Source organism: Amphiura filiformis, chromosome 17 (assembly GCF_039555335.1).
Source record: "Amphiura filiformis chromosome 17, Afil_fr2py, whole genome shotgun sequence".
Lineage (NCBI taxonomy): Eukaryota > Metazoa > Echinodermata > Ophiuroidea > Amphilepidida > Amphiuridae > Amphiura > Amphiura filiformis.
Window position 1 is genome coordinate 30,293,014 of NC_092644.1, and position 26,519 is coordinate 30,319,532.

Sequence of the window (26,519 nt, forward strand, 5' to 3'; positions counted from 1 at the left end):
TAGAATCAGCATTAAAAATGCATTAAAATTAATACAAACAAGCCTTGCATTGGTTCAGTGGTTCTTAATAGCTCTTGATAGTTTGGGAAAATCTCTTTATTTTTTTCATTTTTCATGTTGAAGCCTATGTATTGACAGCACGAAAAGCATTAGCAATTGTCCCAACTTACACGTAATTGAATTCAACCAAATTCATTGTGTTTTAGGACAACAGAGCAACTTTGAATAAAAGTCATATCTGATATTATGACTTCAACCCCCCCCCCCACACACACACATGCACCCCAGTTAAGTGGCTGAGATAGTACGTATGTTTCCTTTCATTTTACCTCATCGAATAACCAGAAAAACCAGAATAATGTTATTATTAATAATATTATTGTATTTGGCAAAGAATGATCAAACTAAAAGTTGACCGAAATATTAAGGTTTTCATAAGGAACTACGTTACAATTTCAATGTCAAATTTTTCTATAGAAAATTAAACGAACAGGCAAATATCTGAATCTCACTGCAACCCATTGACAAATAATATGTCGGCTATTGACAGGGAATGATTATTATCCCCAGGATTTATGTATTATCATTTTCATGGGTACTTGATTCAGGAGACGAAACTTGAATAACTGACTTTGTATTTATTATTATTATTATTATTATTATTATTATTTTTGATCCAATGACCCGTGAATAGCTAAGAATTAAGTTCATTACAGGTAGACTTAGGACTATTAAATTTAGTTACGATGATAATGGACTGTCTCACTCGAATTGTGAAACGGTCGCGAACCTTTTGGTGGAACCATGCAAGTAACTGCCTAAAATGAGGCAAATTTGAAAAGAAATATGGTTTCAAATTGAACTTTGGAATTTGAAAAGTAGAAATCATGTTGGGTCTAATGTTAGGTGCTAACACTTTTCTTTGATGACTTTGTCCCCAATTTTTTAATTTTTTCAAAATACATTAAAAAACGAATGTAAGAGAATGGAATGGATAGTAGTCATTTCGTACATGCAAAATATTAAATGCTGGCAAAATAAGCGACCTCGCTCCATCACAGGCAGTGGCGTAGCGACGGGGGCAGTGGGCACAATTATGCCCTGGGCGCCACCATTAGGGGCGCCGAAATGACCAATTTAGCATCGATTATGCGCCCCTCCAAACGATGAAAGTCAAAATTTTCGCCCGCTACTGGCGCATTTCAGCACAAAATCATTTAAAAGATCAATTTAAGACCGATATTCAACTTCATTATAACCCAAAAAAATTATGGATAAGCCCTATTTATGCAAATTTTCGCGCGCTCTGTGCGCAATTGTTTCCATAATGGGGCACCATTATGTATCCTTAGCCGTGGGCGCCACAACCCTTAGCTACGCCACAGGAGAGTGAATCTGAACAGTTTGCATTATTTTAGATACTTTGTTACATAGGAAACAATACACGGTCAATGGGCTTTGACACTTTTTGTTAATTTATTGGCCTGTTACTAAGTAACAAAACAGATGAGATAATGGCAAAATAATCTTTGTTTACAATAAGATTGCAAAGGAACAATTTGAGACTATTTTGGTCAAAATTAACGCATTTTCACTGAACTTTTTAACAACTTGGAGCCCAAAATTTAGTATTTGACCTTTTTGCTTTTAGCTTGAGAACTGTACATCCAAAATAGGTCAAACTATTCCTTTTCTGAATCCTATGATGATAATAATATTGTATAGGGCGCTATATGTTGATATTTGAGTTAGCATTTGTCTTACTACATAGTGGAACCAGTGATTTTTGGAATCCTTACATCTCAAATGATAAAACTAGAATTGGTTCAAAAAATCAAGGATCAATAAATGATACAAGAGGATACCTTGAATAAGAACAACAGGAAAGAAAAAAAGCAAGGTACCGTACACCAACTTGATGTGGGGAAACAAGTAAAATGCAGACTAGACAGTATGCAGGGGGACAAAAACAGCAAATGTAGGCAGAAGAAGTAGGCACAGTTCGATAGCCAAAAATTACCAGTTCCAAGGCCCACAGAAGTAAGTGCTGAACCTGCAAAAACAACAAGGATGGTAATACACAAATGCACTAGAACAAGTGATGAAAATCACTGTGCATATAGACAGACACGCTAAACCAAACATCCAGAGTAGGCACAAAACAGGCAAAGTTCGATGGCCAAAAATTGCCAATTCCAGAGCCGGGGGGGGCACTTCAACTTTGGAGGTGACGCGTATGTAGGGCTGTTAAAAAGCCCCTTTTTCAGCATCGCTGTCACTCAAAGACCCCATATTTTTTTACGAACACATGCTCTGTCACCCGAAGACCCCCTATTTTTCTATTTGATCTGTCACCCAAAGACCCTTACAAGTTCAATTTAAACAGCAACTTTCATTTTTCACTGATTTTGTTACTTATTTTGAAAAAACAATGAAATTTGAAGCCATTCAGAACTAGAAATTCGATTTTCGAGGTTTTTGGCGCTGTTTCGGCTCTCATCCAAAGATTCCATTTAAAAAAAGGTCATGTTCTCACCCAATGACCCCATATTTTGTACATTTTGCTCTCACCGAATGCCAAAAATCATGCTCTCACCCAATGACCCTATATTTTTTACATTTTGCTCTCACCGAATGCCCCTTGGTGCGAAAGTGCCAGCCCTACACCTATATCCATTTCATATTGAAGTGCCCCCCCGGGTTCCAGAGCCGCCACATAAGTGTCAGGAAAACAGTACAGTACTGGAAGTGATGAAAATCACTGTGTTCATAGCAGTCAAACACTAAACAGTCAAAAAACAACCGTCCTTTCGAGCAGATAAACTGCTCTTCTTCAGGGACAGACAACAAAATATAAAGCAAACAACAAGAACTACATGCTGTAGTTTAAAAACAAATTCAAGTCAAAAATTGAAGGCAAGTTCAAATTGAAATAAGTAGCAAACAAAGACAGCAAACTCAGAGCAAAATAAGTCTTCTCTCATTGAGAGCAAATTCACTACAAAGTTTATAGCCTGGGAAACAATATGTAAAATAAGCACCACCACAGGACAATAGGGTATTGTCCTAATTGACAGGAAGTAAATGTCAAGTGGGGTCGTAATCAATAGAGGTGTTAGAGAATGAATAGATAGGGTAAGTGGACTAATGTCACTCAAACTACAATATTATGAAAAAAAGTAATGCATATTAAATAAAGAACAAATAATGTAGACCTACACAATACATGTATCAAGAAAAGTGAAAAATAAGCCAAAAATTGCTGGATAAAACACAAGTCAATGAAGGTCTCAAATATTAAAGTGTAATATGCATACTGAAAAGACGGGGATGTAGAAAAACAGAAAGTAAGGGAGCAGGTGCTAGGTGGTCCATGCATGATAAAATTTAATTTCAGTGCATGTACAGATATAGGCCTGCGGATGAAAGTGATAAAGCCAAAAATCACTGAAATCAAAGCACAGTGAAATACCGTTGCAAATTGACATGAAATATGCCAAAATAGGTAGTGATACAGGGACTGCTAAAAGCTGGAAAAATATTAGCAAGCAAGGAGGCCTACAAATGTGAATTGACGCATCAAACCAGAGGAGGTTGATCAAGCTATATATCCTCAAACAAAATATGTGTGAGACCGCTCACTCAAAGTAAATGATGAATCACCCTATTTAGCTGCTTTACAATAGAATACCACAATAGCGTTTGAACCCGGGATGGGTGTGATACACAAGTTGCAGCTAACTACTTTTAGGGATAGGTCAGTGTGTGCATGTCATCATGCCATACACACCATGCATGCAGACCCTGTCAGATTTCAGATTTCAGATAAAATATGACTGAAGTTCCGTGGCAAATTATAATTTTTGCTACTTGTTGCCACTTTCAGACTCTATTATTTATGATAAAGAATGTTATCAATTATCAGAATATCTTTATTAGGTTGGCAGGAAATGACAGGAAAATACATAAAATAATAAAATAGAAATGATCAACAATCATCACCTCTCTAAAAAATTCTTCTCTGATCAAACATATAGGCCTACATGTAGGTCCAGTAATAAATGATAACAAGATCCATGATAGGCTTAAAGATACACTGGCATGTTAATCTTTAACATTTAAGCCAAGTGGTTGGGTTGTCTGAAGTTTAGAGATCCAGTCTTTCTCAAATTTCTTTCGCATGAAAGTGTCAGTCTTTGGGGGTTTGTCAATACACATGACAGTAATGTGATTTGCAGAATGTCCTGGGAGGTTGAAATGTTTAGCTACTGGTGTATTTCTGTTAAGACGAGCATCGGCACAATGCTCAGTCAGCCTGGTTTCCAGGCTACGACCAGTCTCTCCCACATACTGCACTTGACAATTAGCACATGTGATAAGGTAGATCGCATTCTCACTCTGACAACTGAGGTGTTTGTGGATGACATGACTTTCACCTCTGGAAGAACTAGTGAAAGGCGACCCTTTCTTGGTGTGTGCGACTGGTGAGCCACCACCCCATTTAGGTATAGAGTGGATCTCATGATTACATAAAGTACATGAGCCACATGCAATCGAGCCTCTAGGAGGAGGTTGGGCTGGAGGTAGGGATGAACGTACAATCATGTCCTTGATGTTAGCACTTCTCCGATAAGCTACCATGGGTAGGTTAGGAATAGCCTTCTTACATCTATCTGAAGAATGCAAGATACGCAAGTGTTTGTGAAGTATCTGAGAAAAAAAGAATTGGTTCCATTTTGTCTATTCCCCAATGCTTTCCACGAGTGTTCGAAGGTCACAGGCGGGGGGGGGGGGGTAAATTTGTTCTATCATGTTGTTATATACCTCAAATTGTTCCTTTCATTGCTAGTATTATAAAAGTCAATTGTCATATTGCACTAGGGTGCCTAGTTCAATTGACTATTTTATTCACTGTGATAAGTGCAGGGGCTATTTTCGGAAAAAAAAGTCACTGCACGACGTTGGCAAATGTAAAATCTCGATGATCCACCAACTGTGACGAGCTTGCGGGGAGGGGTGAAGGGAGGTTTCCCCTCCAGTTTTGGAGATGTTTTAAAAATCGTGCATTTTAGTAACTCATTTTTTACCTGATTACATGATTGGACACTCTTGAATTATATAGCAGTACTTAATCTGCAAACAAACGTGCAGAATAGGTCTAAATAAAATTTGAATAAACAAGCAACTGGGTCGAAGGTCTGACATATTGATTTTAGAGGGAAATTACTGCAGTCAAATGCATTTCTCACTTGTGGGGATTGGGACTATCTTTACTGGCAAGTTATCAATGTTGTGAGCTCAAACGGGTTGGGTCCAGGGGTCCGCCTTAGATGCCCTGGTGGAGTCCAGGGCACAGTGTCGACACCCTGTATTATAAATATTTCTTCCCTGCAATGAATCACTTCTTCATACTCATACTGGTGAGCGACGGGCGATTGGTATTTCACCGAACGCACGAAAAGGAGTCCTATTTGATTGGCTAGAAATCGATCGCTAGCTCGCTCAGTGATGGAGTATAAACTCAAAATGTAGAGATGTATTCAATTCTCGATATGGTGCATTGTATTATAGACTTGTGATTTAATATTCCATACAGCACGTGGATCTGAGCTGAATGGGATATGCTTGTTCCTTTTATATGATTATAATTCTCAAACAGTTGAATATATCATATTTTTAATGTACGATTTAAAAATCGTTACGGTGAAAATGCAGTAAAATATATCCGTTTAAAGAAAACAGCAATCGCCGCTGAGGGTATTGAACTTCCAGTTAGTGTATTGAAAACAAAACCTGGGTTTTACCTGGCAACAAATCGAATTTTCTTGTAATGGCAACATCATATGGGGTACTGAGCATGCGCAAATCGTAAAAACGTGTAGAATAGAAACTCTGTGTTATCTCATATCGTGTAAATGATATGCTTAGCCTGACTCGCTTGGCCTATCTCGAACAAAATCGCCATGCGTAGCTGTTGAAAAACGAGTGGATTCGCCGTACTATCATGGCAATTTTGACACGAAGATATAGGGATGATGACGCTGTGCAGGGTCAAAGCCCTTGCTGGGGAAGGGGTAGAGTCTCAAGCTCACGAGTTTTTAAAGGCCTTTTCAAAGCATCCATATTGAGTTTTTATGATAAACTTGGGAAGAGTTTTCTTTTTCTTGAAGTCGTTTAATAACGCCTTCGAGATTTCCAAGTTGATCATATTAAACCATATTTACTTCTTTTTTTGGCGGATGTATGTAGCCAATTGCATTTGATCATGTGGTTTAATCATAGATAGTGAAGGAGATCACTATCTATGGTTTAATTCATTGTGTTAAAAATTATTTTATTTTATGACCACTCAAACAGTAAGAACTTTCTACATTCACAGTGTATGTGTATGGATGCCATTGAAAATCTACAGTAGTAGGGTATTCCAAAAGAAATCCCTTTCTTCTGTTGAGGTGTTTGTTACTGACAGCATAATCCCCACATTTTTGTTTCCAAACCACGCATAGTCACATCGCGGAAGAATACATGGATTTGTGCACAAAAGATCTAGATCCTGAAAAGAAACGACAGGTAACCTACTTTTAGCTTCGGTTCAAGGCGTTAGGCTGTTTTTCTCTCTCTCACACACACTATTTTCTTTAAAAATGTATTGTTAAACCATGTCAAACCATATAGGTTTGCTTTTCTTGATTATGTTTATATCAAACATCTTAAAAATCGTTTTCATAACCATAACCCGACATACATGTCTCACTGAGAAAGTAGTAATTTCATGCCTATATAATTTATTTGCCGAGGTATGTGTTAAATGTGTTTATTTTAGAGATTTGATGTATGATACCTACTTGGAGTAGATGTGGTACTCAAACTCCAAAAATAGAGACCAATTACCATTTTCTCAATTTCAGCCATTGAAGTCAGAATCAGATTTTATTGACATTCATCTTACAACAAGATATGGTCAAACAACGGATACAAATAAGTATACAAATAAAGTACAAGAACAATAAAATTTACAATTATAAAGAATATAAAATAAATTAACTAGACATAGGCCTATTATTTTAATCCCGTGTTTCAAACGCAGTATAAATGAAATTGGCAACTGCATTGTTGGTGTCAAAATCATTGGCACCCATGATAAGAAGAAACTTATCGTTTTCATTTGAATTGTTTGTATCAAAAATATCATCTATTAAGGTCATAAATATATTTCGGATATCGTTATATAAGGAACATTTTATAGTGAAGTGAAATTCGTCCTCAATTTCATTTTTACAGATTCTCCGTTCTGGAGGCAATTTAGGTGAAACATCTATCCATTTCAATCCTTAATTTATGGAAACTAATTCTTAATTGTAGTTATATTTTAAATAATTGTAGTTATATTTAGCTCAGTGATGACAAAGTGGTATCAGTCGGATTTTACGTCAGGACATGTCACCTCAGAGAATCAGAAATAATAAAAAATTGTTACTATACTGCAATTCCACGTCCACCTCAAATATACCCCGACTATGGGGTTGGAAAAATGTCTTGAAGTACAGTGCACTTTTGACGAAATAATAACTTTATTGTACAAAATAAAAATGGTGAAATATGGTGCAAATGTAGAATAATTCGCATAAGAGCACAAAAATGAGTACTTTTTAGCATAAAAATGGCCAAAATGATGTTAATTTGGACAGAAACGCACACACAGGTGTTACGTCAACATGGGGATGATTGTATGTACCGTGTCCCCTTATCAATTTTTTTGGCAGATTCGTCCCTCCTTCGCAAGGAATCTTTGCCAATACCTTTTTGTTGCGATCGCCATTAACCACGCACGTTGACAAACATGACAAATGGAAATGGAAAGTGGCCAGAACTTGTTTTGATTGTAAACACTATCCTAACTATCATGAGCAAGGCGTGAAGAGGGGGGGGGGGGGTGATGAAACTAGTGGTTAGCAAACTATATCTATGATATGAATGAGACCCTGTGAAAATTAAGAGTTTTCTAGAAACATGAGAAAAAGGGTAATGAAGTGTTAAGCGCGGTCAGAGCAAAACTTTGACATTTTATCTGAAAATGACCATACGGTAGATGCTATATTTAACTTAAGCATCCCTATTGAGTTTGCCGAATGACATAAAAAATATTTTAAGCACGGAATTTTAATTCTCACTGCACGGATTTTTAATCTCACTGCACAAACGTGCCAGGAGGCACGTTAAAATAGCCCCTGGATAGGTGGAACAATTTGAGATACATTACAACATGATGGGACTATTTTTAAGTTTTGGCCCCGCTGTGACCTTCGACCCCTCGTGGGAAACACAGTGGCATAGAAAAAGTGGAACCAATCAAATTTTTATCCTTTCAGGTTTAAGGATGCCAAAAAACATTGGTTCCACTAATGTAGCAAAAGAAAATCCCAAACCAATAGCGCCCTGTACTAAATAAATTACATTGATATGATTTATAACCATATTTGATCAACTTCGTGCTGATTGAGTATTGGAATATTTGTGTAATTGTATGTATGATTATTACTTCATGTTCTTCGATATTTTGCCAAGCGATTCGAAGCATGAAAACCCTTCATTATTATACACACACGTTAATAGGCATTACCTTAATACATGTATTGTACCTACAATGAATTTTTTAATGTGTGTGGGGTGCCTCGTGTGAGGAGGGGTGTGAAAATATGTGGTTGTACTGGGATTATTACCTCGTCAATATCCAGATAATTCCAGTATCGAACTAACGGGCTCTTGTAGTGGCCTTGAAAAGAATCAGTAAGGACCTTAGCTTCTTGTTTGTCTTCGTTATGGGCTGCATGTGATATCCATAATTCATATGGGTCTGGAGACGACACGCCAGATACTGCACGAAAGACCAGAAACCAGTCATCTGCATATTTAGAGACACAAAAATATTAATACTAAAATTAATCCTGAATTTTATTTGGAAACACTGAATTCATAATTGCTCATTTCGATGGATATAAGTCAGAAATAGTCTGCCCCAAGAAGCACTTGGTCAGTAATGCCGGCTGACACACAAATGTCGCCGAGTCTCTTGATGTGTGTTGCTTTTCTTGTGAGTCATAGGAGATTAGTCGGAATCTCTTTTTGCCATGTTTGCCGTCCCATGATTTTCATCAAATTACAACTTGCCCCTGGCTACACCAATGTGGATGAATTTTATGGTTTTAGGCAGACTGTTACGGAATGGTGCTGCAAAGACGAATGTCTTGTCAGCGGCTGATTTGAGAGTTCTGCTGTTTATCTTTGTTACTTCAAGGCGAGTGACGTCGGTGGATGCAGAGCGCAATCCCCACGGGCAGGAGAATACTAAGTGATGACAAATAGTAGACTGATGCTTTTAACTGATGCTCTCAAATTAGCAAAATTTGTAAAACTGTTTCAAAAGGTAATGGTCTGCTGCGCAGACTTAGAAAGGTTTTACCTCAAAAAACCCTCAATCTCCTGTTTAAGGCTCTTATTTTACATCATATGGACTACTGCGACTCAGTGTGGGGAAATGCTGGTACGACCCTTCTGAAAATGCTTGACAGGTTGCAAAACACTGCTGGCAAAATTATTCTTGGTCTCCCACGTAGATACCCCACTGATGTTCTTCTAAATACCTTAAAGTGGGACAAACTTGATGCCCGTCGCAGTATCCACCTTAACATCATGGTCTATAGGAGCCTTAGCAACATCCTCCCACTCCCTTTATGTAATATCTTTTCCACAGTAAGTAACAGTCATGGCCACTCCACTAGATCTGCATCCCAAGGTAATCTTGTCCCTCCAACTAACAGAAGTGCCTCTGCCAAAAGAAAATTCTCCTCCAGAGGTGCACTGTCCTTTAATCTTCTTCCTACCAGAGCAAAAAATCCGTTGCCAGCTACAGTCGGTTATTTTAAATATGCTTGCAAGTAAAAATTCACCTTAGGGACCGTTCATTATTTGTACCGGAGGGGGGCAGGAGCAGACAGCAAGTCACTGCCAAAATCTATATGACCCCCCCCCCTTCTCCGATAATAAAAACCATATGACCCCCCTCTGAGCTACATGAAAATCATATGACCCCCCCCCCACCCACCAAGAAAGTATTGCTGCATGCTGCAGAGGAGTGGGGTCTTTGTAATTTTGGTTACAGTGATGTGCCACACAGACCTTTGAATGCTGACTTTCTCGCATCTGTACCATTTTTCATCACCATGTATAGCAGTGATGTCAGTGTGCATTTCATTTATATTATAGGCACAGCTTCAAGTAGCTAGTGGACACTTAAAGCGCTGAAGTATGCACATGTGCAATGACGCGCAATAGATGCGCACATGGATCAGCTGCCTCAACGCATCACGTCACTGCCACATATCAGACTGAAAAATTATGCCTTTAAAAGGAATAAAAAGTAGTGACATCTTACCATAAATCAGTGATGTACAGTGGCATAGATTTCTTTTTGACATGGGGGGGATGAAGTATAGTGAATCCAGCACCTTTTGGTGGCAAAATAAGTTTATGGTTCAAATGCGAGCAAAGCGCTCGAAATTTGCACTATTTGGGCTAAAATGGGCAAATATGTGGTCAGAAACCTATATTCAGGTGTCAACATGGGGGGGATGATTGTATGGAGCATCCCCCCTGGCAAAATATTGGGGGGGGATCTGCGCCTATGTTGATGTATCAATTGGACTCAAGTCCACTTTTTGCCGGACTCGGACAGACTCGGTTCGACTCAAACTTGGACACAGAAGGTCCAATTAGATCCGTGTAAAATGTGAAATGATTATCTTCAAATGTCAAAATAGATCTCAAATATGATTCAAAATTTGTTGTCATAATGATGATGATGTTGATGATATTATTTTTCTATAATGTATTTGAATACATTGCCCAAGTTTACTGTCATGGTGGTTTAGGCGAGTCTTTGTAGTTTAACTAGTATGGAAATGACACCTGTGTGGGGTGGGGTTTGATAGTAAAAGAACAAAGAAGAGTCTGACCACAGCATTACCATGATTACTGTGCAGCAGCTTGCAATTCTCTGTTACGAAAATGGCAGTGTACATGTATATGAAATATGGTTCAAAATTCTCTTATTTCAGCAAATTTGTATTGTAAATTTGGCAAATTAGAAGCAAAATCTAGAATTTTTCTCCATTTTTTGGAACCCAAGACCCATTTTTTCAAAATATTATAATAAATTACTTACTTTTGGTGCAAATTTATGTCAATTCACACCGTGGCAGGTGAAAAACAGGTGAGGGCCGACTTAAGTCCGGACTAGGACCAAAGTGTCGGCCGACATGCAAAGCGCAAATTTAATGGTCAGGGGTCATGGGGCAATGTTCCAGATGGGGTCCAGGGGCGAAGCCCTGAAGCTCTAGGATTTTGAGATGCAAAACCATCTGACCCCCCCCTTTCAATAACTAAAAACCATCTGACCCCCCCTTTTTGCCTGACAAAATCATCTGACCCCCCCCCATGTATTCTCCGGCCCCCTCCGGTGGAAATAATGAACGGTCCCTTATGATGTTTGTATGCAAATTTTATGCCTAGCTGGTCTAGTTCTTAATGTATTCATAATTTTGTTAAAATGTGCAATCTGTTATATACTTTTATAATGTATTTTAATATGTATTGTTTGTTTTTTTGATGTTTTAAGTTTGACCCCTGGGCCAAACTAAAAACAGTGTTTACACTGAGTTTTGTTACCCAGGCAAAAGAAGTTTTAATAAAATAAATAAAATAAACACACCACAGATATTGGAACACACAACATCTGTGAACACACCCAGTCGTTCACTGCCAGCCAATGAAGTTGTTGAAGAAAGGAGGGATGCATGCTCATATTTAGTGGCACGAAAGATCAATTTAGCAGACCAGTTTTGCAGACGTTGAAGTCTGGCAGTGGCTTAGCGACTGGGCCAAAGGGGGCGCGTGCCCTGTGGGGGTGAGGTGGCGCTGAATTGACCAATTCAGCATCTATTCTGCGCCCCTCCAACCGATGAAGGCACAATTTTCGCGTGCATTTTAGCACAACAACATTTGAAAGATCATTTAAGACCGATATTCAACTTAATTAACTAAAATTAATGAGTGATAGGCAATATTTGTGCCAATTTTCGTTTGCCTGGGTTACTCATTCAGTGGATGTTTTAAGGTATCCTCCATTCTTCCATGAGGCCCAGGGGTCACATTAAAATATACATCAAAATACATCAAAATGATTTAACAAAATATTTAAATACATATGATTATAATCAAAAATTAACAGTTAATGATGAAAATAAAATATGAATGAATGAATGAAAAGCATACACAATCATGAACTTAAAATATGCAAACTAACCCAATTATAAAATAAATAACCAACACAACAAATAAAAATACAAAGTACTTTTATCAAATATAAAATTAAGAAATCAAAAATTTGCTAGCAAAACCCTACAAAACTCAGGTGTTTTTTTCTTCAAAATGATACTAGCCAAAATAAAACATAAAAGGCACGTTAAAAATAAACAGTTAAAGACACAATAGAATTTATAACATGAAAATTCACCATTTAGTAATTGAATTAAATAAACACATTTAAGATTTAAAACACACTAAAAAATTATATAGTAAGAAATATCACCAGCAAAATTTTGATTTCAACATTGACAAAATACAAGCTTAAAGCCACACATAAAAATAACAGATATGGAAATAAGAGTTTAAACTGACCAGTAGATACCAGTTGTAGCCCTACTAAGGGGTTGTGCAATAATTATGAGCCCCCGCCAAAAATCGCTCGCCCCCCCACCCCTCGGCCTGCCAAAAATTGTTTGCCCCCATCCTTTGGCCCGCCAATAAATCGTTGCCCCCCCCTTTGCACATGCCAATTTTTTGGGATCCAATTTTCAAACCTTAAATGGCCTAGATATATGATGCGAGCCCGAAAAAATTTCGCCCCCCCCCCCCCCCCATTTTACCCTCCCCCAGGGCGGATTAATTATTACACACACCTTAATTCATGCATCTTGGATGGCCTGGGGGAAGTTAGCCCGTATTTGCAAGACTATCCATGCCTTCAAGGTAAAATAAACCTACTCATGCTACGTACGGCTGGCCATGGTCTGGCTTGCTGTCTGATCTTTCCCAGGGAAAGATGACATTCCAATCTTTTTAAGGCCAATTTAACGCAATTTTTACCATTTAAATAGCTTAAAATACAACCACAATTATACAGGTAATACATACCTTCACCTTGGGCATAAACTATAGTCCAACACCAAAGTATGGTCGTAAAGATGCGGAAATTATTCTTCATTGTACTCGTGGAACTACATGCGCTACATAAGCAGCTATAAGCGGTTAAAAAGCCCAGGAGCAACACAATGTGCTGACGGTAAGATTGTCGATTTCTTACACATAGGCCTAAGTGAATAAAAATGATTGAGATGTCTGGTTTTTTAGCAGAGTTATACACGCCCCCGACATGGGGTATTAATTTTACACAATACAATAACTGTAAATGTAACATGTGTAATAATGAGTGACCTATATTTTATTTAGGGCAAGTACGGAGGTTATGTTATGTACCAATTATAGATATGTAAAAGTATATATTGCTGGAAAGCATAAAGAACGGCCATTCAGAGGCGGATTTAAGCTGTCAGCAAGTCAGCATGTAGCTGGGAGGAAAAGCCGACGATCAATTGAAAATTTTGACCTTTCATATTGAAGATATGCATTTTTTCCAAAAAGGTATAATTTATTTTGGTGTTTTGGGGGAGAATATCCATATCTTCAATACGAAACTAGGTCAAAATTCTCAATTGATCGTCGGCTTTTCATCCCAGCTACAGCTTCGAGGACTGTTAAATATCAAAAATATCGATGTTTAATAATTTGCCATAAAATGTGACACGATCAAGGGAAATGAATCGGATGTCGCTAATATTGATTTTGAGATATTAACAAAGAAAGTGTTAAAATTCTTTTGTTTTATATTGTTTTCAGTGATTGATAAATTGACGTAACTTCACAAAGAAAAGTTGTATCAACATGGGGTTTTCAGTTTCTGAAAGGTCTCAATGTCCTCTTTAGAAACATGTGTAAAATTCATTTTCGACCAGGTCGACATGTGACTCATTCCCCTTGATCATGTCACAAATGTGTATTACATTGCGAATTTCAACAAATCAAAATTATTTGATATCAGAAGGACATTCTTCGTATTCAGAATGCAATTTGATATGTCTGATGTGCTCACATGTCCCACAAAAAATACTGTCCAAACGCTCATACCCCATCCCTTAACCAAATTAATGTACACCAACTTTACTTCAAATAGTATGAAATGGAATGAATATTCGCGCACTGTGCGCATATATCTCATAACATTGGGCCGAACTAATGCTCACTGGTCACTTTTTTTTTCTTGCCCTACTCCAGACAAAAAGTTCAGACACGCTCCTGATTTCAACTCTTTACTATTGGGCCCCCAGGTTTGTTTTTTTTTTTAGCTGACAGGGCCTTTTTCCTTAAATCGGCCTCTGAAGCCATTACATCTGAAGTCATTATTCGGGTGTAAACCTACTAGAAGATATACACGGTGTAACAATTAACTTTTTAATGAACATGTGGTATAGTTGGGAATGCCTATTTCTTTTCAGAAGCAATTGCACAATCTGAGGTGGTCAAAATCAAACAGGGCTTGAAAATGCCCACCAGAAAATAATGATATAGTTTGTATAGTGTGCGATGCTTGCTTATACAGGGTGATCAAAATGTTCTTTGTTATTATACTAAGTAATTATTCAAAAATCTTAATTAATGCTAATTAACTGCTCATAACAACCCATAAATAGTACAAAATATCTCTTCATCCCGGGATCTTCATTTGACACTTTCAGACTTATTACAAGCAGTTCTGAAAATGAACTGCTTTACAGAAAGTCTGTGGAAAAAGACCTGTAGCATGTGTAGTGACCCATAAACCAGCTCGTTAGTCATATGAAAAACTTTCGCGCATCTGCCTTATTACTAGTTTACACACTTCTGATACACGGCAATTCAGCTGTTGATTTCCCGTCGGCTGTTCTGTCTTTGGTCAGTGTGAGTTTACGGTGCAAAAAACCTATACTCTACGCTCGGGATATGAAAGTTAAAAGCCTAATTGAAAACAAAATCCTTACTTCAAAACTTTCTGTGACTACGAAAATTTAAGATTCTCCATCGTCTGGTTTTCAATGGGAAAGTAGCCAAAATTGTCGCATGATTCAGAGGGGCTCGTCCGTATTAACGTACACAGCCGACTTTATTTTTTCCACCGATGGAACATGAATATGCATACTTTCAGGTTTCCGTAGATATAAAATTGTTATGATTGGATAAGAGAAAAGGCCCGCGTTTTTTTATTAAAAATTTGAGCTATATATAAAAAATGACCTAAGGGACGCGCATTTAGATATTATCGAGGGGAATGTGTAATTTTGGTGTTAAAATGCGTATATTACGAAAACATGATTCTTATATAAAAATGTGTACACTTAACATTTTAATAAATTTTATATATTCAGCACCGCCCTCTGTTGTTTGTAAGTTGAGCGGTTTCCGAAAAAATAGCTGAACAATGGGGTTAAAAAAAGAACCACTAACGACGAAATGTGGATATCCAACTACTTTGCCCCGCCGGGCTACAAAGAAGCACTAACCGCGAAATATGGATATCCAACAAGCTTAAACGATAAATTAGCACCCGATAGAGGGCAGGGCTTGAGAATGAGGGAAATTATGGGGTAAAAAGTAGGGTTAGGGTTAAGGTTTAGGGTTAGGGTTTAGGGTTAGGGTTTAGGGTTAGGGTTTAGGGTTAGGGTTTAGGGTTTAAGATTAGGGCTTTTAATTAATTATGTTACAAATTGACAATGGCAACTTGCACCAAACGATCCTAAACGTCTTTGGTTTGGGAATAGTTGTCATGAACAATAATAGCCTAAAATCCATGAGATATATTGCATAGGCATACAATCAATAAAAATAACCAAAATCCTCAGATGTGGATTTGCTAATAATAACAAATGGAAAGGTTTCTATACAAAAACGATACTTTTATAAACCATCATGCGCCCAGATTCAACCTCGATACATCTGAGCACACATTTTCGTCCAAGAGCTCTCAAGCAAGCAGTAAATTGTCTCCGCACAGTCTTTGATTACACTACACGGTTGAGTGCATAGCAATGTAAGAGCTGTGGAACGTCTAGCTGAAAAATGGGTCTCTTTGATTGGTTTTTGTCGAAACCTCAAGTGTTCCCTTCATCCAATCAGAATAGTTTTTATATCAAACGAAAGCTAACACTTCCCACTAAAAACACATTTCGTCACTAGGTCAACAGATAACGCAATTCAATGTTATAGCAAGTCTGTTGAAAAGTACCTATCCAAGCACATTTTTTGACCAAAATGTAGGTTTTAAAAGTCAAACCTTAAGTGTTCCTTACAATATTTTTCAATTTTTGAGTCATTAAATGAAAAAGCATACTTATATTGTCCATATACATGTACTAGCGTCATTAGAATGAGCAATGGCCAATTCTCTTTAAATTGCAAATTTCGTGCAAAAAGTTACTATTTTCGCCTGTTTGTCATACAGTTGTAAATTCAATGAACTATGACTTTGCTTAAGAGTGCTTACAAATTGATATGGGGGTACACCGTGCCCAAACGTATGCTCTAATACAGCATATCCATCCCAGCACGACATTTACCGTGCCCATACGACCCGTATGGACACAATGTGTTACGTGTACATATGTGTGTACTGGGTGAATTTGTTTGGATCGGTGGGCAACAAAGAAGATATATTTTACAGAATATGTACGTTGTTGGTTTTTTTGCTAAAAACATTCTAAAAACATTTTGCCAAATGATTTTAGAGGTGCAAGTCGAGTGGAGCCGTCGATCATGGTGATAGTTATACAGGTATAACCAAAAATTTTGCATTTTTTACCTTAGAACTTGAAGTGCATTTGTTTCAGCCTACTCTGCAATTTAAACTTTAATGCAGAGGTTGTTAAGGGTAATTATTTATCATATCATTTCATCTGTCAAATCCTGATACGGCCGTATTCAAACACTGTCTTTCTATCTAAATGTGGTTTTTGTACGATAGGTCGTAGATAGTACAAACTATACATTGTTTTAATCCTTGTGATTTGACTAGTATTTTGGTATGGCTCTCAACAAGATAATAGTACCCGTACCCGTACCCGAGTCCCAATTTCTGTACTCGTACCCGTACCCATGGCTCCGGACCTGTACCCGTACTCGCACCCTAGTTTGGCTTTGCACCCGTTCTCGTGCCCGTACTCATGGACTGCGACCCGTACCCGTACCGTACCCATACTCATGGTCCGGGACCCGTACCCGTACTCATGACATGGGACCCGTACCCGTACTCATGACATGGGACCCGTACCCGTACTCATGACATGGGACCCGTACCCGTGCTCATGACATGGGACCCGTACCCGTACTCATGACATGATACCCCACGGCTGTTTGATGTGATCATTTATTAATTTGTTGAACAAAGCATTATTATAATGTAAAATTCTACACCTGAATAATTTCCAAAAGCTATCACACCAATAAATTGTATATGCGCATATATTTTGCAGCAATTTTTAACATAAATTTATGTTTCTTTATCAAATTATTCATATTTTTATGTTAAATTTAATTCTATAAACTGCGCTATTTACATATATTTTAAATTTAAATCAGCCAATTAATATGAATGATACCAAACATTTCATGATAATGTGATGTGCCCTGAGTAATTTGATTTGATTATTTATCTTTGTTTACATAATTACATGAGTGATGACATTTTGGGGGAATTCCCCTCTTAAATTGAGCAAAACAAATTGAATCATATCTAATTTGGAATATTTATAAACCCCCCTGAGGTTGTAAAGTGAAGATGACATCACAGGATTCCCCTCAGGAAATTATGTCATGTGAAAGGTTAATGTTAAGGCTTGGGAATTTCCAAGATCACATTTGGCTATTAATATTTGGGATTTCCCACTGCTTGGTATATAAGAAAATGTAAACACAATTATTCACAGTTTGTAGTGTTGATCTGGGCTAGCTAGCTAATAAGCTTACAGTCCAATTCCTTCAAAAAAAGGAAATTGCGAACCAGAATTAATTTAAGTAGTCAATGCACTACTACCTGCCAGTGTTGTCGGAGAAGATCTAGAATACGTCAAGGAACGTACTTCATCCAAGAAAGGAATATAAATTCTCCTGTCGACTCGCTGAAGTCTGGTTCATGCGCATAGATTATCCAAATAATTATGATGATCTATGGTTTTTGATACAACACAGCTGTCAAAATAAGTGGGGACAACTGCATCGCAGTCCTGCTTCCTGAAGATATTGTGTGAAAGGTGGAAATAGCACCAAGTCGGAAAAAGCAGCGCAATGATTAAGTTTGGAGAAAGCAGCGCAAGGAGTTAAGTTTGGAGAAAGCAGCGCAAGGAGATAACGGTTTGGAGAAAGCAACGCCATTTTTGTGTGAGGATTTCATACACAAGGATATTATGGACTTCGCTGATTTTCGCAGGACAAGTGAATAAGGATACATGTATATTACATCAGTCGTCCAGAACATTGCAAGAACTTTATGATCACCAAGAAGAAGAATGCTGGCTAAGTACTAAATAGTTAAAGAGTGATTATATTTGATTGTGTATGTGCACTTGTTGTCATATATTGTACCAATCATAACTGGCTTTCAATTAAAGACTTAGATTTTGTTAGCTTAATCAAACAGTGTATTTGTGTTGTGCATTCGTGTGAGTTCGGGTAAAAGATGATTTTGGCCTTGAGTCAAGTACGACTCGTAACAATAAAAAGTTTTTAAAAATTCACTTGTCATTTGTTACTCTGTTTGCAGATGTTCTAATAACATTTTACAAGTGTCTTCCTCTTGTAATGATGCAAACTAGGTTTTAGATAAATAGCGCCATCATTGTTCAACTTTTCTTAAAAATGATTCAGTTTTATATGCCATCAAACAACCGTGACCCGTACCCGTACTCATGACATGGGACCCGTACCCGTACTCATGACATGGGACCCGTACCCGTACTCATGACATGGGACACGTACCCGTACTCATGACATGGGACCCGTACCCGTACTCAAAAGAACCACTAACCGCGAAATGTGGATATTGAACTAGTTTGGCCCGCAGGGCTACTACCACTAACCACGAAATGTGGATATCCAACTAGTTTGCCCCGCATGGCTACAAAGGAGCACTAACCGCGATATATTGATGTCCAACAAGCTTAAACTATAAATTAGCCCCCAAAAGAGGGCAGGGCTTGACGAATGAGGGAAATTATGGGGTAAAAAGTAAAAGAAAAAAGTAGGGTTAGGGTTTAGGGTTAGGATTAGGGTTAGGGTTTAGGGTTAGGAAAGAAGCACTAACCGCTACAAAGAAGCACTAACCGCGAAATATTGATATCCAACAAGCTTAAACTATAAATTAGCCCCCGACAGAGGGCAGGGCTTGAAGAATGAGGGAAATTATGGGGTAAAAAGTAAAAGAAAAAAGTATCGTACACGTACCCGTACTCATGACATGGGACCCGTTCCTGTACCCGTACTCATGACATGGGACCCGTACCCGTACCCGTACCCATGGGTACGGGTACCATACAGTACATGGCTACATGCATGCAGGGAAGTGAATGTAGATCTACTCTCACTTCCCAGATGCATGTTAACTCCAGTCATGAATCCTTCTGTGAGTCCTCTGATCATAGTCAAAACAAATAGGTTACATGGATGGGGTTGGGTGGGGAGTAACACAATGGATCCAGATAGCAAGAGCCTTGAATTTTAGCCTGGCACAGGGCCCCGAAAAAGGTAAATCTGGTCCTGGCTACACAAAATGTACATGCTACACACATGTAGATATCTACATTGTAACAGCCCCCAGCAGAGGATGATTTAAGCACTTCCCAGCAAGTCTTGCGGTTAGCACAGCTGTGTGAGTGAACATGACACCACTGTCCGCCCACTGCATACACACGTGCATGGTTAAATTTGAATTTGGACAGATATATTTACAATAAAAACACCTTCAAAAATTCGGTCGATTTCACATTTTATGTTATCTACAGAAGGTGTGAATTATCCTTCATGCATACATCACTTTAGATCTGAAATCGACCAAGTAATGACGACACACGGGCAATTCTAAAACAACATCTTTTGCACAGAGTTCAATGGGATTTGAAAAGTAAAGTGGCAGTTGAAACTCTATTGATATCACTTTTATAGTGCATGATGGGGCTTCCTTAAATCATCCTCTGAGCCCCCAGCTTGCATGTACACACTTTGCCAGTCATATACATGTATGCTATGTCTCATTCACACACCTATAAAGGATGTAGAAAAAAACAGCATACTGGAAAAACATTTCAAGAAATTTCCTTTTGTGGTGAATCATGTTTAATATCATTATTCATCATTTTAATATTTCCCATCCGAGTACACTCCCCTACATGTGCAAGCGCACACATGAAGAACATATGGAAAGGTTTCTATACAAAAGCGATTCTCTTATAAGCCATCATGCGCACAGTTTCCACCTCGATACGCCTGAGCACACATTTTCGTCCAAGAGCTTCCAAGCAGAGAATAACAAGCAGTGAATGTCTCCACCACAGTCTTTGATTACACTACACGGTTGAGTACATAGCAATGTGAGAGCTGTGGAGCTTCTAGCTGAAAAATGTGCCTCTTTGATTGGTTTTTGTCGAAACCTCAAGTGTTCCTTTCATCCAATCAGAATTTTTGTATATCAAACGAAAGCTAACACTTCCCCCTAAAACCTCTTTCCGTCACTAAGTCAACAGATATCGCAATTCAATGTTATAGCAAGGCGAATGTGGTAAATCTGTTGAAAACTACCTATACAAGCACATTGTTTGACCAAAATTAGGTTTTAAAAGTCAAAACCTCAAGTGTTCCTTACAATATTTGTCAAATTTTATGTCATTAAATGGAAAAAGCACAATTATATTGTCCATACACTAGCGTGACTAGAATGAGCAATGGTCAATTCTCTTTAGATTGCAAATCTTGTGCAAAAAGTTACTATTTTCGCCTGTTTTGTCATACGGTTGTTAATTCAATGAACTATGACTTTGCTAAAAGAGTGCTTACAAATTGATATGCTACATGATAATGTGACTGGTGTTATCACTTTTTGCCACATGTACTTGGGCTTGTGCATGTAGTGAGTCAAATGAATAGACGGTTCCTTTACGTAAATGTCTTTACTTTTGAAGATTCGTTACTAGCTGCAGTGACGTAACTAGGGGTTGTAGCGTCTGGGGGCAAGAATACAAAATATCCCCTCTTCTTAAAACAATTACGCCCGGGCGCGCGAAAATGTGCATAATATACCAATAATTTGGAACAATTTTGGGGGCTTGTGGTGACGTGAGTAAGGGTGGTTTGGGGTTACGGTGTATAGGTGCGCCTGGCTACAGAGCGCTTAGGTGATTTATTCGCATTCACTCGGCAATTTGGCATAACATGACTACCGCCCGCTAAAAGTTAGCACGCAACTTTGAATAACAATACGCTATTTACATATCAATGTGTCTCGTGTTCATTTTGGTTGCCCTCTCCATGCTACATGTTTGCCTGTAATGAAAGTCTCTAAAAACGCCAACATAAATCATTAAGGTGGTACTACACCCCTTGATAAATTTGTGACTATTTTTGCATTTTTCTCAAAAACTAATAAAACACTGGTAACAAAAGTTATGTATATTATAGGGGCAAGGAATCCAGGTACTACACTGGAATTTCAGTGACTCAAGACAAGTAGTTATTGATTTATTGATCAAATATTGGATTTCCCTCATTTTTGACTGTAACTCCACAACTGTGGTCTGTGCTGAAATAAAAGTTTCCGTGCAGTAGTTGTACTCCTTGCCCCTATAATATACATATCTTACTTGTCACCAATGCGCTATAATTTTTGAGAAAAATGCAAAAAAGGCACAAAATTGGGCAGGGTGTAGTACCCCTATAAATCATCAAAAGACATCGTTTAAAAAATTATTTCAATATCGAATTCGGAAAGCGTATACGGTGTACACATTCCAGGTAATGTATAAATGTGTTTCTTCTGGCATTCTACATTTCCAAACTTTTCCCAAAAATCCTGCGTGAATGATTCTCAACGCTGCACAGACATTATCCTCGACAAATGCTAGAAACTTAGCACAATTTGACGTAACTTTAGAAAATATTTGAATATTTAGATGATTATGTGTACTGTGAAGGGCAACATAAGTAAATAATAAGAATTCAAACATCGCGCCGTCGGTGTAACTAGCCCTCGCTTCATACGAGGGTTAGTTTGGTTATTGGCGCATTGATATATATAAAACAGCGTAGGCTATCATCTCCGGAATTTGTCACGCATCCGCCGTTACTTACACAAGATGCTTGTAAACTTGCTGTTCAGTCGCTCATTTTCTTCCGGATTGACTATGGTAATGCTTTGCTCTATGGTGCCAATGAAGGTGACTTAACGCGTTTGCAACGCCTTCAGAACAGGGCCGCCAGATTGATTATGCTTGTTGGCCGAGACCATCCCAGTGCTCCTTTACTACGTCTCCTTCATTGGCTACCAATTCGCGAACGTAACAAGTTTAAACTACTGGTCTACGTGTTCAAATGCCTCCATTCACAGTCTCCATAATATCTTCAAGAACTGATCTCGGTTAAAACATCTGTTTATGCCACTCGTTCGTCAAAGGACAAAACACTTCTATCTCAACCAAAAACCAAGACACGTACCGGTGATCATTCATTTGATTCATGTGCACCCCGGATATGGAACACTCTACCTCGTGACATCAGGGAAGCTGGTACACTCCAGCTTTTCAAAGCAAATCTGAAAACATACCTGTTCAAGTAGTTTTTATCATGCTCTTATCCAATTTTCATGACATATATTATGCTTTGTATTGTTTGTATTAGTTTATGGTTCATGTACCTGTATATATTCTTTTGTAAAGCGTTCCGTTCTTTGTGGGGCGCTCAATAAATGCCTATTATGTTATGTTATGTTATGTTATGTTATGTTATGTTATGTTATGTTATGTTATGTTATGTTATGTTATATTTTGGCGTAACTTTGGGTCAGGGTGCCAGGGGGCGAAAGTAGATCGGGTCAAGGGTACCAAGGGTGTGCCTCAGTGGTGCAGAGCTAATCAATTTTGGTATTGAAAGCCATAGACCTACCGAATAACTTACCAATAGTATTTCAGATCAAATTTATTTCATGTTTCAATGAACTTCAAATTAAAAAAAATGTTTTCATCTTCTCCAATGACTAGATGCGGTGACGTAGCTAGGGGTTGTGGCGCCCGGGACAAGAATACAAAATACCCCCTCTTCGCAAAAATGTGCATAAATACCAATAATTTGGTATAATAAAGTTGAATTTAGGTCTCTCAAATGACAATTTATGTTCCAATGCGCGCAAAAATTTTGCATGGTGGGTAAAGTTTTCCACTTTCCGATAAAAAGTATTATCGTGTCGAAAGGGTATCCAGGCCTGGGTGCCCCCTTAGCCCGGTTCCCCGGGACGCGGTCCCTCAGAGCCCATAGGAGTTACGCCACTGAAAAGATGCAATGTTATATTATAGGTACAATATTTACTTCCGCAAAAGAAGCTAATGTTATATTATACAATATTTAGATATTTAGTACATATTTTAGATTAAAAAAAAAAATATTTTTACAGCTGACACCCTAAAACACATATGCAAAATATGTACAAAATTTATACGAAATATTATCTTAATAGGCGACTTATCTTATGATAACATATAAAATAGAAATGAAGCAACCGGTCTGTTTGAAGAAACTTGCCAACTGAGTCATCTGTGATACCAATGGGCTCTATTAGGGCTGTGCAATAATTATCTGTTCCCGGGATGGCTTGCCAAAATGCTTGCCCACATCTCCTCATTGCACAAAAAACCTTGCCCCCTCCCGGATGACATAAATTGCCCCCCCCCCTCCGACCGCCAAAAATCTGCACTCAACCCATGCAGATGGCAAATATTTGGAAACCCAATTTGCAAATGCATATTAGAACGTTTCTGTACTGTTTTCCTGACCCTTTTTAAAGCGGTTTGCTTAAATGATACATCATGAATGTGTGCCAAAAATCTCTTCCCTCATTTTGACGTGCCAAAAATATCTTGCCCATCCCGCTGTTGACGTATTTCCCCACTCTTTTGCCCTGTCAAATATTGCTTGTTCCTTTCTTTTTGCATCTCCGAGGCCAATATAATTATTGCACCGCCCTTGAAATGAACATGTTGAATATAAACGGAACGATAATTCCATCTTGCACTGGCTGCACACAAGGCTGGCTACGATTCTGTGACCTATACCTTAATGTACTTACCAAACCCTTACCTGTGACCAATACCTTAATGTACTTAGCTCTAATCTACTGAACCAATCAAATAATATTTTTATTCCTTAACTTACAACTAGATTTAATCATAATATTAATTTATCTCTAGATCTCTTACACTAAGGATAAACCGAGACTGTAACATCATATAGCAACAGAGAAAAACAAAATCGTTTCACATACAAAGCTATAAGTTTAACTCCATATTAAACAATTTTTGAATGATAGATATGTAAATTACACCAAAATGAAACTTCTAAGTCTCTTCTTTATATAAATACCCTGTCGAGAAAATTATGTTAAGAAATAAGTAAGTATGAAGCCAAATCCAACAACAGAATTTTCAATCGCGATTTTCTCTAAAAGCATCATAAAGCGTCCAATTCTGTCGGTCCGTGTCACGTCACTTCCGGTTGATGATGCGACTCACGGTCGAGTGAAAACAAGCCCTTGATTCGATTTTTGTTGATGATTTCTGTCATTGGTGTTGTGTAAATTTCGATCGCAAATAGTCAATGGAATCAAACAACCGTTTCTAAGTCTACAGAATGGAAGAAACTTACAGGATTTACCGTGTATATACTGACAAACTTAAAATTAAATTCCATGGTCGATAGCTTTTTTTCCGGAATTGAATGTCACTCCAACAACATCGCTATGTAGCCTCCTTCACAGCCGGTTCCTATCGTTCATAACAAACCATAAGTCACATGCAGTTTGGGCCCGAGACTAGAGATAGCCCGGATGTTGGACCGACAGAATAGATCAATATGTGATGCGACCGACGATGTATATTTCTTGCCAAATTTTAGAACAGAACTATAACAGCCTGTTTTATACGTTAAATGGGCACTTTATTTTTGATTTTGATTTGTTTTAGGGATGAAATCAAAACTCAGCCGTTGGTTCCTTTCTTCTATACAATAGAAATACCGGACGGAACCGGGCGAATTTTATTTCACCCCTTAACATATAATATCACGCAAATCTGCTGTGAGTTTTTAATTATTTGCTATGCGATTTGTACATTAATAGAAACAAGATAATAAATTTCCTCGAATGTCATCCTTTGCTGATGTATTTACCATAAAATTGTTTTTCCAACATTCCTAATTATATTCTGTAAAAAATAATAAAACCTGTACAATGTATTGTATTTTCCGATATTTCCTGATCAGGCAATGTGTTGCCAGATTGGTCACAGTTCCTAATCTGGAAATTTGCCCGGATTGTTCATGGCGTACTGGTACAAATCAAAAGTAATTCACCATTATTCCACTGAAGAAATACCATTTGGTTCAAAATATCAGATCATTTTGTTGTGAAAACGGCAATCCAGTCTGTGTGGAAAGTAAAGAAAAATTGTTATTAAAGTTTATTTCATTTGCAATATTTGTCCTCAAAAAGGACGCATATATAAATTATGTTTGAACTATGCTATTAAGCAACTTTTGCTTTACCAGGACACTAATACTTGAATTTCAAGTCAAATTTCAAAAGTAGCCAATGCAGCAAGTATCTGTAACATAATTATGTATGCGTAACTTGCAAATAATGATTTTTTTGGTGGATATCACGAGGGATATCTATTTAACCATTAAAGATGGTAAAATCACGAAATATCCCTTTAATTTGCTATATGTTATGATTGTGTAAGTGCAGTGATTATCCGTTACATTTATCATACCAGTCTATCGCAATATTTTGTTTCCTTGTACTGCTAACCTTTCCATGAAAATGGCTAGAAGATTTTGTAGTTTTGTATAAATCATTTGGTTCATATTCGCTGAAAAAATATAAACGTTTAAAATTCGAAATGATACTTAATTATACCTGTATATTGGCTCCATCATACACGATAGGTGGATTGGTTTGGTAGTCAGGAGACAAGTTGGAGACATTACGTGTTATACCAGAGCGAGGTCTTAACATCAGGAAACAAACCATTGCAGAGAGAATTATTATGATGAACAGTGCCACCACT

General features: G+C 37.8%; 1 protein-coding gene across 1 annotated transcript in view; it reads right to left on the reverse strand.

Annotated features, from left to right (window-relative positions):
• Positions 1-26,519, reverse strand: part of LOC140138390 (uncharacterized) — an 82,288-nt gene that overhangs the window by 31,962 nt on the left and 23,807 nt on the right. The window lies entirely within an intron of this gene.